The sequence below is a fragment of the Dermacentor variabilis genome, chromosome 6 (genome assembly GCF_050947875.1).
Source record: "Dermacentor variabilis isolate Ectoservices chromosome 6, ASM5094787v1, whole genome shotgun sequence".
Taxonomy (NCBI): domain Eukaryota; kingdom Metazoa; phylum Arthropoda; class Arachnida; order Ixodida; family Ixodidae; genus Dermacentor; species Dermacentor variabilis.
The window spans coordinates 59,051,606-59,067,440 of NC_134573.1; the positions used below are offsets into that span (position 1 = coordinate 59,051,606).

General features: G+C 47.4%; 6 non-coding genes across 6 annotated transcripts; all 6 read right to left on the reverse strand.

Annotated features, from left to right (window-relative positions):
* Positions 1-46: 46 nt before the first annotated feature.
* On the reverse strand, positions 47-120 carry TRNAT-AGU (transfer RNA threonine (anticodon AGU)). The gene has a single exon. It is a non-coding gene; the product is annotated as a tRNA-Thr (tRNA).
* Positions 121-204: 84 nt separating this feature from the next.
* TRNAT-AGU (transfer RNA threonine (anticodon AGU)) lies at positions 205-278 on the reverse strand. Its single transcript has one exon. It is a non-coding gene; the product is annotated as a tRNA-Thr (tRNA).
* A 4,981-nt stretch (positions 279-5,259) lies between these two features.
* On the reverse strand, positions 5,260-5,333 carry TRNAT-AGU (transfer RNA threonine (anticodon AGU)). Its single transcript has one exon. It is a non-coding gene; the product is annotated as a tRNA-Thr (tRNA).
* A 76-nt stretch (positions 5,334-5,409) lies between these two features.
* TRNAT-AGU (transfer RNA threonine (anticodon AGU)) lies at positions 5,410-5,483 on the reverse strand. The gene has a single exon. It is a non-coding gene; the product is annotated as a tRNA-Thr (tRNA).
* Positions 5,484-5,567: 84 nt separating this feature from the next.
* Positions 5,568-5,641, reverse strand: TRNAT-AGU (transfer RNA threonine (anticodon AGU)). Its single transcript has one exon. It is a non-coding gene; the product is annotated as a tRNA-Thr (tRNA).
* Positions 5,642-5,717: 76 nt separating this feature from the next.
* On the reverse strand, positions 5,718-5,791 carry TRNAT-AGU (transfer RNA threonine (anticodon AGU)). Its single transcript has one exon. It is a non-coding gene; the product is annotated as a tRNA-Thr (tRNA).
* Positions 5,792-15,835: the final 10,044 nt, after the last annotated feature.

The following is a 15,835-nucleotide window of genomic DNA, read 5'->3' on the forward strand; positions in this document are numbered from 1 at the left end:
GATATTGGGCTGTGAACCATGGCAAAATGGCAAAAGAAACGGATCGAGGCACCGGTGAGATTCGAACTCACGATCTCCTGTTTACTAGACAGGCGCTTTAACCAACTAAGCCACGGCGCCGGCGTACGGTTTCCTTTCGCGCGTTCAAAGCAATCGCCGATATTGGTCTGTGAACAATGGCAAAATGGCAAAAGAAACGGATCGAGGCACCGGAGAGATTCGAACTCACGATCTCCTGTTTACTAGACAGGCGCTTTAACCAACTTAGCCACAGCGCCTTTTTTTTTTCTTTATTGCCAGTACTCGACATAACACAACACAAATTCCTAAATGATATAAACAAAGACCAAAGAAGCAAAAAGGGATGAATACACAAACGGAACAAGGAAGAGTAATATTTACATTCGCTGCCGTCCGCTACTGTGGCACGACGTTGTCGCATTAAAATTCCTTTAGTGCTGTAAGGGGTTCAACCCTCGACAGCCACTCAGGAACAGGCTGTTGCATCTTCATCACTTCCACATACCGTTGCATGGATTCACAAAAGTACAGACGCGCCGGTCGGGCATCCGGGTCACAATGGTAACCCGCCATTCTTGCGCGCCATAAACAGTGGAGGCCCGTAAGCATGATCAGGTCGTACGGGAAACCTTCGTCGTCATATACTGGCAGAAACCTGATTCCGTGGGGATCTATAGGTAGCTCCTTTTTTAGAGTCCTTTGTAACACGTCCCAGAAAAAGACCCCTTCCCAACAGTGGATGAAGACGTGATCTATGCTTTCTGTTCTTTTACATATAAGGCAGTGGGTTCCCCATGGCATGCAGAACCCACGTTGTTCAAGGAAGAATTTAACAGGTAGAGTACCGGTGTGTAATTTAAAGAAGAACGATTTAGTGGCTGGTTGAACTGGCATCTTCTTCACCCTTTTCAATACATCTAGGCCTGGGCCTCCACTGTACGGGGCTCTGTACATAGGTACCAGCAAAACACTGTCACATAAATCACGATATAACTTTTTCCGTTTTACACTCCACAAATATGCACTTGAAAAACGAACACGCAAAAAGGAAACACTCTGAACTATTTCCCGAAAGAAACCACGGACTGGTCCTGGCATTATTTCCGTACCTACAACGAATTCGGGAAGTGATCTTGACAGCCTCATTTGGATCACCGTGCGCAGAAATGGGTCGTTTGTATCTCGAAAGAAGGAGAATCTATTCACCAGTTGACGCAAGAAGAGGTGCGCCAACCCCAGACCACCATCCTTCACGCGCCGGAAGAGATTATCTCGGCTACATCGCTCCCAGCTTGATGCCCACACGAATACAGCGAACACGCGGTGCAGTTTCTGCACATTAATACGAGAGCACTGTAGTACCTGCATTACGTACCAGATCTTTGTCACGAGAAACATGTTGCACGCTGTAGCTCTCGCGAATATTGACAAGTAACAGGCGTTCCATCGGTCGGCTTTTTCTTTTAGTTGTTTTGTCCGCTCCTTCCAGTACTCGCTACTGTCCTTGTAGGCATCAAGGGGTGCTCCAAGGTACTTCACTGGCGTCGTGACCCAGTTTACGTTCGAAAAGTGGTCTGGTGTAGACGCCCATCTTCCATGCCAAAACCCCAAACATTTCTGCCAGTTAACGTAGCTGTTAGTGACGTTACCAAACTTTTTGACGATATTCACAGTATTCAATACACTTTGTTTGTCCTTACAGCACACAGCCACATCGTCAGCGTATGCCAGTAGCTTCACTTCTGCTGATTGAAGACTAAACCCCTTAATACATTCATTTTCAATGATGGCCAGACATAGCGTTTCTATGTAGACACAAAACAGGAGTGGACTGAGTGGACAACCCTGGCGAACGGAGCGCTTCACGTTAATGGGGGCCCCCAACATCTGATTAACTATAAGTCTGGTATAGCAGCTCCGGTACGCCATGGTCACCCCTTCAGTGATTATGTGGCCAAAATTAACGTGTTCAAGGATGGTAAGCAATATGTCGTGAGAAACACAATCAAACGCCTTCTCCAAGTCTAGCTGGAGGATGGCTACTGCATCGCACATGGCGTCACAACACTCCAGCACACACTTCATTTTATGGATGTTAGTGAAAATGGTTCTTCTACGAATACCACACGTCTGGTGTGGGCCGACTACTTCCTGAATAACTGACTGGACCCGTCGTGCCAACACCTTCATCAATATTTTGTAGTCGCAGTTAGTAAGCGCTATGGGTCTGTAGGAGGAAAGTTGCTTGAGCTTTTCGGTCTCTTCTGTTTTCGGTATTAGTACTGTATGGTACTGGCCAAAGGATGGTGGAAGTATTTTCAGTTCATATGCTTCCTGGAAAACTGCTGTTAAGATAGGAGCTAGGTGGCTTTTGAACGATTTGTACCATGCGGCACAAAGACCGTCTGGACCTGGCGACTTCCCAGGATTCAGGTCTTCGATGGCTTTCATCACTTCATGTTCTGTTAATGGTCGTTCTAAGGTTTCTTTAACCTCACTCGACAGCTGTGGGATTCGTTGCAAAAATAATTTCTTGAAATCGTGCATGTTGACAGGCCTGAATGTAAAAAGTTCTTTGTAATGCTCAAAGAAAGCACGCCCTATATTATTGTTATCCGTTAATACCACCCCTTCATATTCGATAGCCTCAATCTGCTTACGTCTCGAGTGCTTTTTTTTTTAACCCCAGTGCTCTTTTCGTTGGCGTTTCCCCGCATGATAGCCTTTCTGCTCTGGCGCGCACTAGCGCACCTCGGAAGCGATCTTCGTCGAATACCTCGAGCTTCTTCTTAACGGCGCGCATATCTTGTTGATAGGCGCCAGGTTGCATGCATTCAAGCTTCGCAAATTTTTCTAGCAATGTTGTTAAATCCTTTTCTCTGGCCTTTTGTTCATATCACAGTACGCTACTTCTTTCGATTGCCTTCAATTTAATGCTTTGCTTCAGCAACTCCCATTCCTCACCAAATTTCGTAGAACTGTCTGTTCCAAAAGAATTCAGAGTAGCCACTACATTTTCGTTAAAAGTTTCATCCCGTAACAGCTCTGCATTCAATTTCCACAGTTCCCAGACGAACTTGTTTCGTTCTTTCTTCCTGCCCACCGTGCATTTTACCAGGCAGTGGTCAGAATATGATATGGCCGTAACTGTGTAGCACTGGCATTTTTCAACTAAATCATATGAAAGATAGATACGGTCTAAGCGTGCGTGACTTGTGCCCTGAAAGTGAGTGTAGCTTACGTCTCCGTGACCGCGAAAACATTCTGCGATATCTTCTAATTCGAATTCGTGTGTGATCTGCGCCAGGATATCACTACTTTTGTCACAAACCACGCGACGCGTAGACCTATCCTCAGCTTTCAATACGCAGTTGAAGTCGCCTACACAGGCTATCATTTTTTGCACATGTAAATGATGCTTTAAACTCAAAAAGAAATTTGCCCTCTCTTGCACAGTATTAGGCGCATAAATGCAAAACACGCGCCATTGGACATTACAATAGCTGAAGTCACAAAAGACAAGTCGACCAGAAGTACAGGAGAAGTAACCATCTATAACAAGACCAGGGAGCTTCCTCACGAACAGCACACACCCTGCCGAAGTCCCTAAGGCGTGGCTCACTACCGTATAGTAGTTATACGTGAATCTTTGCACCATGCTCCCGGTCTCCTCCTCGCCGTCTACCTTGGTTTCTTGCACGGCTAAAACGTCGAGGTCGTGGTCCACTAGTAGTCTGTAAACCTGACTCTGTTTCCTTTTGGCGGCCAGACCTCGAACGTTTAGCGTGCCGAGGCTAAGCGACGGGTTGGTAGCCATTATTGGTGAAAATCGGAGGGGAGAAGGCCCGGAGCATGGTGCTCACCTTAACGTCTAGCTGACCGCTAGACGCCTCCGTGGCCATCCGGCGGCCGTCGCCCGGGTTCCTCTTTGGTCGGCTTCGGGGTAAGCCTACGGTCAGTCTCCAAGTTCGGCTTAGGCTTGAGGGTGGAGCGCCTTCCAGGTAGCGTCTTAGCGGGTGGTGCCTCGGAGTCACCGCCAGCCTTTCCGTCGACTTTCTCCTCGTGCTGCAGGGATCTCTTGACCGGTGCCGAGACGGATTCGACGCGGGCGCTAGCAGGGGTCGCGTTGTCGTCCGCCTCTGCCTGCGTTGCATCCGTAGCTGGCTGGCGGCTCTCATTTTCATGCGGGGCCGTCTTCACGCTCTCGACTGTAGCTGCTGATTCTTTGGGGGGAGGGATATTCCTTCCTCCTTCGGCTTGCTTGGTCGTCACGCCGGTTTCTGCCGCCACTTTGCCGTTTCCAGCTCCCGTGGCCGCTTCCTCCGCCTCGGTCACGTCCATTACATGGTCTAACGTCGACGGCTCGCTCTCCGCCGAACCCGCGGCTACTGCGTATGAGCGCACACAGTCCGCGTCGTTGTGTCCAAAAAGCCTGCACCGCGAGCAACGGGGAACCTTGCATTCACGACGAACGTGGCCAGAGCCTCGGCAGCGCAGGCACTGCATGGGACGTCCTGGGGCTACCACCAGCGCAAGCTCGCCGGCGACGCGGATCTGGTGGGGCAGGTCGTCGACTTTCATTCCTGCCTTCAGCTGCAGCAGCACTGCTCGGGTCGTCGAGCCCTTGTCGGAAACGCCATCCACTCGCCAGCGCTCCCGGGTCACTTCCGTCACCTTGCCGAAGGAGGCCAGCGCGGTCTTGACGTCTTCGTCGTCCACCCCATGCAGAAGCCAGTGGATACGAAGCTTCACCTGTTGTTCCTTGGGGTCGATGACCAGGCAGCGACGCCCCTTCACCTGCAGCTCCTTCAGGGCCGCCAGCTTATCGGCAGCCTCGGCTGTCTTCATCGTCACCGCCCATACATGGTTGATTTGGTATGCTCCAAGGGCGACGACGCCAGAGAGCATACCAACAGCTTGAAGCGCGTCTCGAAAATCTTCTACACGAAACGGGCGAACACGAGCGTCGCCGTGCAAAAAAACTGTGCTCAAAACAATACGTCCTGTAGGTAGGCGAGGCAAAATTATCTGGTAATCTTTATCTTCTTCCGTCGAAAGCCTGTTGCCGCGGCTAACAGCCGCATATGCCGCTCCATTGGAGCCCATGATCCCGCGATCCGTTCAGCTCGGGAGCCGGAAGCAGAATGACTTAGCCACAGCGCCGGCGTAGAGCTTCCTTTTGCGCGTTGAAAGCAATCTCCGATATTGGGCTGTGAACCATGGCAAAAGAACGGATCGAGGCACCGGTGAGATTCGAACTCACGATCTCCTGTTTACTAGACAGGCGCTTTAACCAACTAAGCCATGGCGCCGGCGTAGAGCTTCCTTTTGCGCGTTCAAAGCAATCGCCGATATTGGGCTGTGAACCATGGCAAAAGGAACGGATCGAGGCACCGGTGAGATTCGAACTCACGGTCTCCTGTTTACTAGACAGGCGCTTTAACCAACTAAGCCACGGCGCCGGCGTAGAGCTTCCTTTCGCGCGTTCAAAGCAATCGCCGATATTGGTCTGTGAACAATGGCAAAATGGCAAAAGAAACGGATCGAGGCACCGGTGAGATTCGAACGCACGATCTCCTGTTTACTAGACAGGCGCTTTAACCAACTAAGCCACGGTGCCGGCGTAGGGCTTCCTTTTGCGCGTTCAAAGCAATCGCCGATGTTGGGCTGTGAACAATGGCAAAAGAAACCGATCGAGGCACCGGTGAGATTCGAACTCACGATCTCCTGTTTACTAGACAGGCGCTTTAACCAACTAAGCCACGGCGCCGGCGGTGGCAGTGTGACTGCGTGTCTATGTAGCCTCGTAGACAGGCAAGTGACCCAGTTTATGCAGCTCATTGGCTTTCACCTCACGAAGGCGGCGGCTCTTTGCAGATCGCAATACGGAATCTCGCGGGGCCCAATCAACTCTTGAGGAAGTGCCTATATATAGAGATTTGTAGCTGCAGTGGGCTATATGAACGGTGATACAAAAGGCGGTGTCACAGAGAGAACTATGAGAAACGCAAGTTGATGGTTTTTTGTAAGGAGGAAAGCAATATCTTCGGTAACATTCTCGGTAATATATTGATTAATCTGCTCGCTCGACGAGATAATTGAAGGTCTTGAAGGAAGCACAGATTCAGGAAAACCGGGATTTTATCGCATTCGTTGAAAGGTTGATTGCCGTAACTCGGGTAACAAAATGGTTTACTTTGGTTAGCAGCGTGACGACTTACATGAGAAGTAAGAGAAGGGTCAAGAAAGGGTACACAGAACTCTTTCATGCAAGTTCTTTCACTTTTCATGCACATCGTCGCGCTGCTTAGCAAAGATGCATTACCAACATGCTCCCTTAGCCCCCCTCCCCCCCCCCCCCGCGATAGTGCTTTACGCCCGAGGTATTTGCTTGTGTTTAGGTAAAGGATGGTCTTCCCCACTATAGACAACCTGCGGCGTGCTTAGACTAGTTAGTGGAAAATCCTTATTATGTGCCCTGATTCCCTTCGTGAACATGGCTCTAAACTCGATAGAGCTGTCCGGAAGCTGAAGTGACCAGTCCTACTCACTGCATTTTTCAAGCAATAATTTGTTATAAATGTCTGCTGGTATAGTTGCAGCAATACTTTTTAATAAGTGGCGTTCTTCAGCCGAGGTGAAGAATTTGTAACAGCAACGAAATCCAACAATACGTCTCTATATTAGTTTCCAAACGTAATTAAATGATGGACGGAGACCTGATGACAACGCTGCTGTCAATACATTCTGAATCATACGTATCCAATTTTTATTTTAAATGGCGAAGGCAGTGGTGGCGCATAAAATTAAACGTGCAGATGCCATCATGTTTGTCTGGTCTAACAGCATACCTGTGGTAATTGTTTTAACATATCCACAAAAGAAAAATCATCGGGAAAGTTAGGACATTCCTATACATAACAAAATATGTCCTGAAATCTAAACGAACGCAAGACCAACGAGTGCATGACGGCGCTTTCAGTCACTAGTTTGATTGTCTTTCCTTCGTTCTCGTTTCGTGCTGGCTTTCTTACGCGTGAAATCTTTACGCATGTACTGTCTCCATAAGTTTTCTTTGCAAGTTGCATTGTCACTGAAACAGCAACCTGATAAGTAGGTGTCTCTATTTTGTTCAGAATCAGAATCAGTTTCAGAATCGGTCTATTTACGAGTAAAATAGGGATAATTACATGATAAATATATGTAGAAGGATAATAATAATAATATTTGGCGTTTTACGTGCCAAAACCACTTTCTGATTATGAGGCACGCCGTAGTGGAGGACTCCGGAAATTTTGACCACCTGGGGTTATTTAACGTGCACCCAAATCTAAGCACACGGGTGTTTTCGCATTTCGCCCCCATCGAAATGCGGCCGCCGTGGCCGGGATTCGATCCCGCGACCTCGTGCTCAGCAGCCCAACACCATAGCCAGGTGCAGAAGGAGCTCGCGTATAGTTAGAAGCTGAATTAGGGCCACCTGTGCATGATGCCTAGAATTAATAATACAAACAACAAAGGCATGATAATAAACGTTTTTAGGAGACAAGGCATAAATGAACAGTAAAGCTGCAGATGAATGCATTAAGCAATAACAGGATTTCGGATTAGTTAACAATAGCTGGAACTATCAAGGGAGCCTAGAAAAAATGTAAAAATATATGTGGGGGATAAATACAGAAAGAAAGCTAAATTTAAAAATACAACAAATACTACACTCAAATGGAAAACTCGGAGGAAGGTAAAAGAAAGTGCTGAAGTTCTGTATGAAATTTGTGAGCTTTGAGCAATTTAAAATAAATGGTAATGTCTTCAAGAGAGATAAAGCTGGAAAGTGTAATGGCTGCTTACCATAGCCGGTGCGAACATACGGGTCTTGGCTTTTTTTTTTTTAGCGCAAAGCTTTCTTGTCCTGTTGCCCCTCTGCTGTGCAGGTGCTAGCTGATGGCTGCTGCTGCGTCGCCCATTATGGAACCTTGACCAATGGTTATGTTCCAGGGAGTCTGTGTGTGACTGAGTACTTGGTGAAAATTCTTAGTCAATCTCGAGCAATTTGTACGTGTACCCTGGCTAAGTGTCCGAACAGACGAGCCGAGCAAGAAATGAACAAGTGGGCAAAAGACATAAAACTCGGCTAGAGATAAGTGACAGAGTTCGCAACAAAAGCAGCCGAGTTTGTCGAAAGAAGTCAAACAAACAGCAAAACACCATAGCGCGCATTGAGCGAGGACCGGTAAGTGACGCTGTAACGTGGTAACTGAAAACTAAGATATTGGACAGTTCTAGTTCAGCGTGTTTAGCGTAATAGTGGGCTTAGTGGTGTAGCGGGATCGAAATGCGCATGCGTAGAACCCATACGGATTAGCGTGTGCATGCTATTTCTCAGATTTAACGTTACCGCTTTTGCGTGGTTTGCGTAGCTTACGCAAAACATGGCTGCTGTCCTGGCCACCCGCTTCGAACGGAATTTGGCGTTGTCTTTGCAGTATTAACTTCATTCGTAGCAAATGACTGTCACAAAGCTTAATATCAGGCCGCTCCGGCTACAGAGTATTATGGATAACCTTGAGTTTTTGACATCACTTCTCGTTTCGAATGAGTCCAAGCCTAAGGAGATAAATCAACGGATTGAGGCTTTGAGCATCCCCTTTGAAATGGGGCGATGGTTTGCGCCATCAAGCTCTGATTGTTTCATTGCCTCATGTCCTACCTATAATAAAGAAGAAAAAGAAAGCTTACGAATAATTTCCCATAACCAAACTCTTTGAAGGCCTATTGGGAGCTTTGGTTTCGTACGCCTCCGCTGCTTGTCGTTTCTCTACTTTTCTTCTACCCTTCTTCCAATTACCTCATAATAATCTATACTGTGCACATGTTTGCTTTCCCGCCTCTCTCACCTAACCTAATGGCTTCAAGGAGGCCAGAGGTGCCTAAATCGACCACTGGGCAGATATCGTCACATTCTAATAAAAGCACTCTATCGTTTCCATAGCTCTACCGCAGCAAGCACATGCTTCATCTTCCTTCTTGTACATCGCTTTATAAGAGCGTGTTATAAGGCACCCTTATCTCGCTTTCGAAAAGTAGTGAGCTTTCCTTTAAGTTATCATAAATTCTTTACTTTCTGATTTTGTTTTTTCTTCTTAAGTAGCTCCTCAAAGCAGGTTTCTTTTCCATTGCCGCCACCCATGAGATTACCTCAGCCTCTCTTACTTTCCGTTTGGCGTTCTTTGTTGTCATGTTGCTCACCATGCAGGTCGCACACTTTATGGTAAGTTTTGTAGTTCTTTTACTTCTCTGTGAATCAATGTTTTTCCTGTTATAATACCTGAATGCTCTCCCAGTCCATTTACTTTCTCCCGTATTCATCAAAGGTTCTTCATAATCAATTTTATTGTGAGGTTTTCTCACCTCAAAACTTGTCCAGCACATATCACCCTGCACAGCTTCCTCTGTAGCCTTCCCGTCAGCCCCCAATGTGAAGTCTCCCACTGACCTTTGGTTGCCATCGAGTCCTGATTGTACGCCTGACTTCAAGCAAGCCGCACTACCAAATGTAAGTCTTGGAACCATTACACCTATCCACATACCCAGGAGCACCTCGTACCTAGTGTATTCCCATAGTGCTCTGTGTTTCATTATGGCCGCATTTCTCTTTCCCTTTGCTGTTTCTTTTTTCCTGCATTTCCATATGTCTATTGCCTTCATTTATCCATATACCAAAGTACCTACATTGTTTTACGCTAGATATTTTCTGGCCCTGTATTGACCCTGCCTGTTCACTGTTTTCATTTAATACCATAACACCTGATTTTATGATTCTAAATTTAAAACCTAGATTCTCGATTTTATGTTCACAGATGTTAGCCAGGCGTTGCCAATCACATTGCTTGTTGGTTCGGGACACAATGTCGTCCGCATAAAATAAACCTGGAAGCTGCTGCTCTACTATTGTACCCGCTTGTTTGCATGAGAGATTGAACCCGATATTAGTTCCTTCTAGCAGCCTCTGCGTGCTCACCATGCACATCATAAACAGCAGTGGGGATAAAGGGCACTCCTGCCTTAGTCCCTAGATATTTCCTCGCTTTCTCCTTTGCCATTTAAAGCAAACGGTATTTTCTAGGTGGATCTCTTTCAATAGCTTAAATAATCGTCGCCTGAGGCTCTCCTTTCAGAATATCCCACAAAATGTTGAGGTCTACGTTGTCATACGATCCTGTAATGTCTAAAAAGGCCACATATAAGGGTCTGCTTTCTACTCTTGATATTTCAATACACTAAGTAAGAAAAAACAAGTTGTCAAAATGCCTGCCTATTCTGTAGCCATTCTGAAGTTCTCCCAAAGTGCCATTATTGCCTGCCCATGCTAGCAGCTTTAATTTGATTGCCTGCATTGATAACCGGTATATTATCGATATTGTGGTCAACCGCCTATATCTTTTCCCATTACATTTATAAATTGCATTCATTCTACTTTGTCGCCAACTGTCTGGTATTCTTCTATCTTTTAAATATTTTCCACAGTTTTCACCAGAGCTTCCTTACACCCCCATTTGGTCTTACTTTATCAATCACCCTAAATGGAAGCACGTCTAGCCCTGTGGCTGTGCGCTTAGGAATTTTCTCTTCGGCTTTCTTCCAGTTGAAATTTGTGAGCACCAGCTCCTTTTCCATCTGGTTCTCTTTCATAATCTTTTTTTCTTCAAACCTCGTCATTGCCTTGAAATATTCGGCTGTTACTTTTCGGATGCACTTTAATGGCACGTCCCCTTCCAGTTTGTTTCCATCTTCGTCTAAGATATGTTGTATTGTTGCGGATTTGCTGCCTCATAAGTTTATGTGGTTCCAAAGTAATGCAGGTGCGGCCTTCTTTTTCTCACGTATTTCTGACAACGAACGTTCAGTTTAACCTATTTCGTTCAGCGAATATTTGAACCATAGGTTTTTTTCACCTGTTGTATTTCCCCTTTTCTGGCTGCTTCATTTTGCGGCAACTGCGCTTTTTTTGCCTGCCTGTGCTCTCGGGATGCTTTCTGTCGTTCGGCGATCGCTCTTCGTATCTCCCTGTTCCACCAGATTTTTGGTTTCAATTTTCTTATCCAACGAACATGCTGCTTCTTTCTCCGTATATCTGTCGTTATTACGCTTAGAAGTTCACTATATTTCCACTGTTTGCCTGGCCATTCGCCAAGTTCATCCTCGGCTCTTGTATAATAATTTTAATATTATTTATTTGTTCAGTGTTAAAATTTGGACTGGCGTTTTTGCGCTCCTTGCTTTCTTTGCCATCCCATATTCAAAATGATTCGTTTATGGTCGCTACCTATGCTACTATACCCTTCTTCATCAGTGACCGCTTCTCTCAACCTATCATGAATTACTTGTGTCATCAGACAACAATCAATGGTTCATTTCCGGTTTCCCACTTCCCACGTGGTCTGCCCTTCACACTTAGGCCCTGTATTCACAAGAACGAGGTTGTGTTGCTCACAGAGATCTAGCATTCACTTCCCGTTGTTATCGGTATAGCCATCTGGAGCCGGTATGTGGGCATTCATGTCACCTAATGCGATAATTTCGGCATGATTCCCGATACCCTTAATATCAGCACTTCGGCATTCTACTAATTCTTCATTTTTCTCTCTGCAATTATTTCTGTTGTACAAGTACGTCAGGCCCAGCCAAGTTTTCTTTCCAGTCATTGTACTTGATAGCCAAATATGCTCTTGACATTTTGAATTTATTCTCCATTCGGCTTCCCGCTGGATGAGCATACCGACTCCCCCTCCTTTTCTTTCATATTTATTTCTGCTGCCTCCTTGTTAAAAATAAGTACAAATCCCTGGCGGCTATTCGGGGTCTCTAAGGTGCCTTTCTGTAACCGCATATACCCCTATTTATTACCTATTGAACTGCTCCTGAATGTCTACCAAGTTTTGTCATATTGTCACGGCTCACTGAAGACAAGAGCAGAGAGCGGTATTTAATTGAGAGAGTTAGGGCAAGCGCTCAGTTCAGGCTTCTTCTGCTGTAGCGCCTCGCCTGCACACACGAGGTCGTCGTCTTCATCGTCAACGTGGTTGGGCACAGATGGCGTCGCGGCATTTGCCCCCTCCAGAAGGAGCATCGTCTCGATGCTCGGCCGGTAGCATCCGGTGTCCAGCAAACCAGTGTGTGTCCATGTCACTCAGAAAAATAAGGTTTCATGCGCACCACGTGCACAGTCTAAGGCAGGTCCTGACGGCGCCTCGAGCAGGATGGGCTGTCAGAAACGACTTCATAGTTGACGTCGCTAAGGCGTGGTAGTACCCTGTATGGTCCGAAGTAGCGGCGCATAAAGTTTCTCCGCGAGGCCTCGGCGTACTGGAGCCCAAACCCAGACTCTTTGGCCGGGCTGGTAGACCACGCATCGATGGTGTTGATTGTAACGACGGGCATCACGGTCTTGCTGGCTAGCTATGCGAACGCGCGCGAGCTGTCTTGCTTCTTCGGCGCGCTCTGTAATATCTGCAGCGCCAGTTTCGGAATCACTGGAATCATGAGGAAGCATAGCATCCAGTATTGTGGTCACTTCTCGACCGTGTAGGAGACTGAATGGCGTCATTGTTGTTGTTTCTTGCCGAGTCGTATTATAAGGAAGCGTTACGTAGGGTTATATTTAGTCCCAGTTCTTGTGTTCCACATCGACATACTGCAGCATATCTGCGAGAGTCTTGTTGAGGCGCTCCGTAAGTCCATTGCTTTGCGGGTGATAGGCTGTCTTCCTTCTGTGCGCCATGCCATTGAGGGTGAGTACAGTTCGCAAAAGTTCAGCCGTGAACGCGGTTCCCCTGTCTGTTACGATGACCGCTGGAGCACTGTGCCTCAGGACGATGTTTTCGATGAAGAACTGTGCGGCCTCGGCTGCTGTGCTGCTAGGAAGTGCCTTGGTTTCAGCATATCGGGTGAGGTAATCTGTCGTGACTATGATCCGCTTATTTCCGGCAGCAGATATTGGGAATGGACCCAAAAGGTTCATCCCACTTTGTGCAAGCGGTGTTTCCGGCACTGGAACGGGATGTAATAGTCCGGCAGGTTTCGTAGGTGCCATTTTTCGACGCTGACATTCAAGGCACGTTCGAACGTAGTGCTTCACCTGTGTTGCGAGCGGTGGCCAGTAATACTTCTCTTTGACCCGTGCTAATGTTCTTGTGTAGCCTAAGTGACCTGATGTAGCTTCATCGTGACAGGCCTGCAAAATTTCATTGCGGAGAGTTTTAGAGACGACTAGTAGATATCTCTTCCCTGTTGAAGAGAAGCTCCTCCTAAAAAGAACACTGTTGCGTAGGCAGAATGATGACAGGTGCCTTGAGAACCATATAGGCTTGTTTGTGGTGCGGCCTTCTAAGAAATCAATTAGTGACGCGAGCTCCTGGTCCCCTTGCTGTTGTTGAGAGATGCTGGCCGCATCAACAACTCCTAAAAAGCCTGCGGATTCTGCATCATCTCCGCCTGACGACTCGATCGGCGATCTGGAAAGGCAGTGAGCGTCTAAGTGCTACCTTCCAATTTATAGACGACTGTCATGTCGTACTCTTGAAGGCGTAGGCTCCAGCGTGCCAAACGTGCAGATGGATCTTTCATGTTGGTCAACCAACAGAGAGAATGGTGGTCACTTATAACTTGAAATGGGCGGCCGTATATGTACGGGCGGAACTTGGTAACTGCCCATACTACAGCCAAGCATTCCTTCTCTGTGGTGGAGTAGTTCGACTCGGCACGTGACAATGTTCTACTCGCGGAAGCGATGACTCCCTCAGCGGCGTCTTGCCACTGAACAAGGTCGGCGCCAAGACCTACGTTGCTGGTATCGGTGTGGATCATTGTCGGCGCATCCACGTCAAAGTGGGCAAGAACAGGCGGAGTTTGTAGACGGTGCTGCAACTAGTTAAATGCCGCCTCCTGCTCCTCGCCCCACACAAACGTGACATCTCTGGTTAAGCAGGTGAGCGGTGAGGCGATGCGTGCAAAATCCACAATAAATCGCCGGTAATATGCGCATAGGCCCAGGAAGCGTCTGACTGCCTCTTCGTCTGTAGGCCTTGAAAACTTTGCGATGGCTGCAATTTTCTGAGGATCAGGTCTGACACCTGCGTGACTTACTACGTGGCCCAAAAACTGTAGTTTTTCATAGCCAAAGTGGCACTTTTCAGGTTTTAAGGTAAGCCCAGCCGACCGTATGGCTTGAAGAACCGACCGTAGCCGTCTGAGATGTTCATCAAATGTGGCAGAATAAACAATGACATCGTCAAGGTAGACTAAGCAAGTCTTCCACTTAAGGTCTGAGAGAACAGTATCCAATAGTCTTTGGAACGTGTCTGGGACGGAGCACAAACCAAAATGGAGAACTTTGAATTCATAGAGCCCATCAGGTGTTACGAAAGCAGTGTTTTCGAGATCCCGCTCATCGACCTCTATTTGCCGGTATCCATTTTTTAAGTCCATCGATGAGAAGTACCGCGCATGCCGTAACCTGTCGACGGAATCGTCGATGCGTGGTAAGGGATACACAACTTTTTTTTGTAACCCGATTGAGCTTGCGATAATCGATACAAAACCGCAGGATACCATCCTTCTTCTTAACGAGTACCACGGGTGATGCCCAAGGGCTTTTTGACTGTTGGATGACGTCGTCTTCTAGCATTTTCTTGACTTGCTGCGGTATTGCTTCACGGTCTTTCTGAGCCACGCAATACGGATACTGTCAGATGGGCATTGTTGTTTCCTCCGTAATGGTGCGGTGTCTCGTCAGTGGTGTTTGACGCACTCGGGAAAGTTGTAGAGAAGCAGTCCTTAAAATCGTCAAGCTGTTCCCTGAGACTTTGTTTCTGCTGCGGCGCTAAACCTATGGGTCAACGTCGACGACGGGTGCATGTGTCATGGTATCGGTGGTCGATTCCTCTTTTACAACAAAGCAATGTTGAACGTGGTCAATTTCATCAAAGTATGCCACAGCGGTGCCTTTATTGATGTGCCGGCGCTCATTGGTGAAATTTGGCAGAAGTACCTCTGTGCGATAACCGATTAGGCTGACAATACCGCGAGCGATGGCAACACCTTTATGGAACAGAAGTGCAGTTAGTTGTTCGGCTTCACCGTCCTTGTTAAACTATTCTCCGCAACTGACGGAGACAAGACTGCATGATAGGGGTGGTTTGCAGACGTCGTCGTCGGCGACACGCAACGATGTACGTTGGCGCTTTACGTCGTTGCTGGTCTCTGTACTAGTTGACAAGGTTATCTCGCCCTCCCGTATGTCAACCACGGCACCGTACTCCCGCAAGAAGTCCATTTCAAGGATGAATGATCTGCAGCATTCTTTTAAAATCATAAAAGTGGCGACAAAAGCTATATTTCCTATCTGGAGTCGTTAAGTACATTTTCCTGTAGGTGTCATTATCTGGCCCCCGGCATTTCGAATAGAAGGGCCCGTCCATTGCATTTTAACTTTCTTAAGCCGGTGTGCCAACTGCTCACTCATTATCGAAAAGTCTGCGCCAGTATCAACTACAGCTGTCACGTCGTGCCCATCAATCGTTAAGAATAATCGTTAGAATGCCTCACAAATCCGTCGGCGTTCAGTTTCTCTGCGTTGCTCTGCTTTTCTCTGTAATGTCGGGGGATTTTCGGTGGTTCGACGACTTGCAACCTTCCCCTCGGAGGTCGCCGATTTCAGCTTCCCCGCCGTGGGCTTGGAGAGCGGCCTCTCACCACGTCGGCGAAACTGCCACGGTTCGGCGAAGAATAACGCAACGGAGACGGCGAGCGCGAC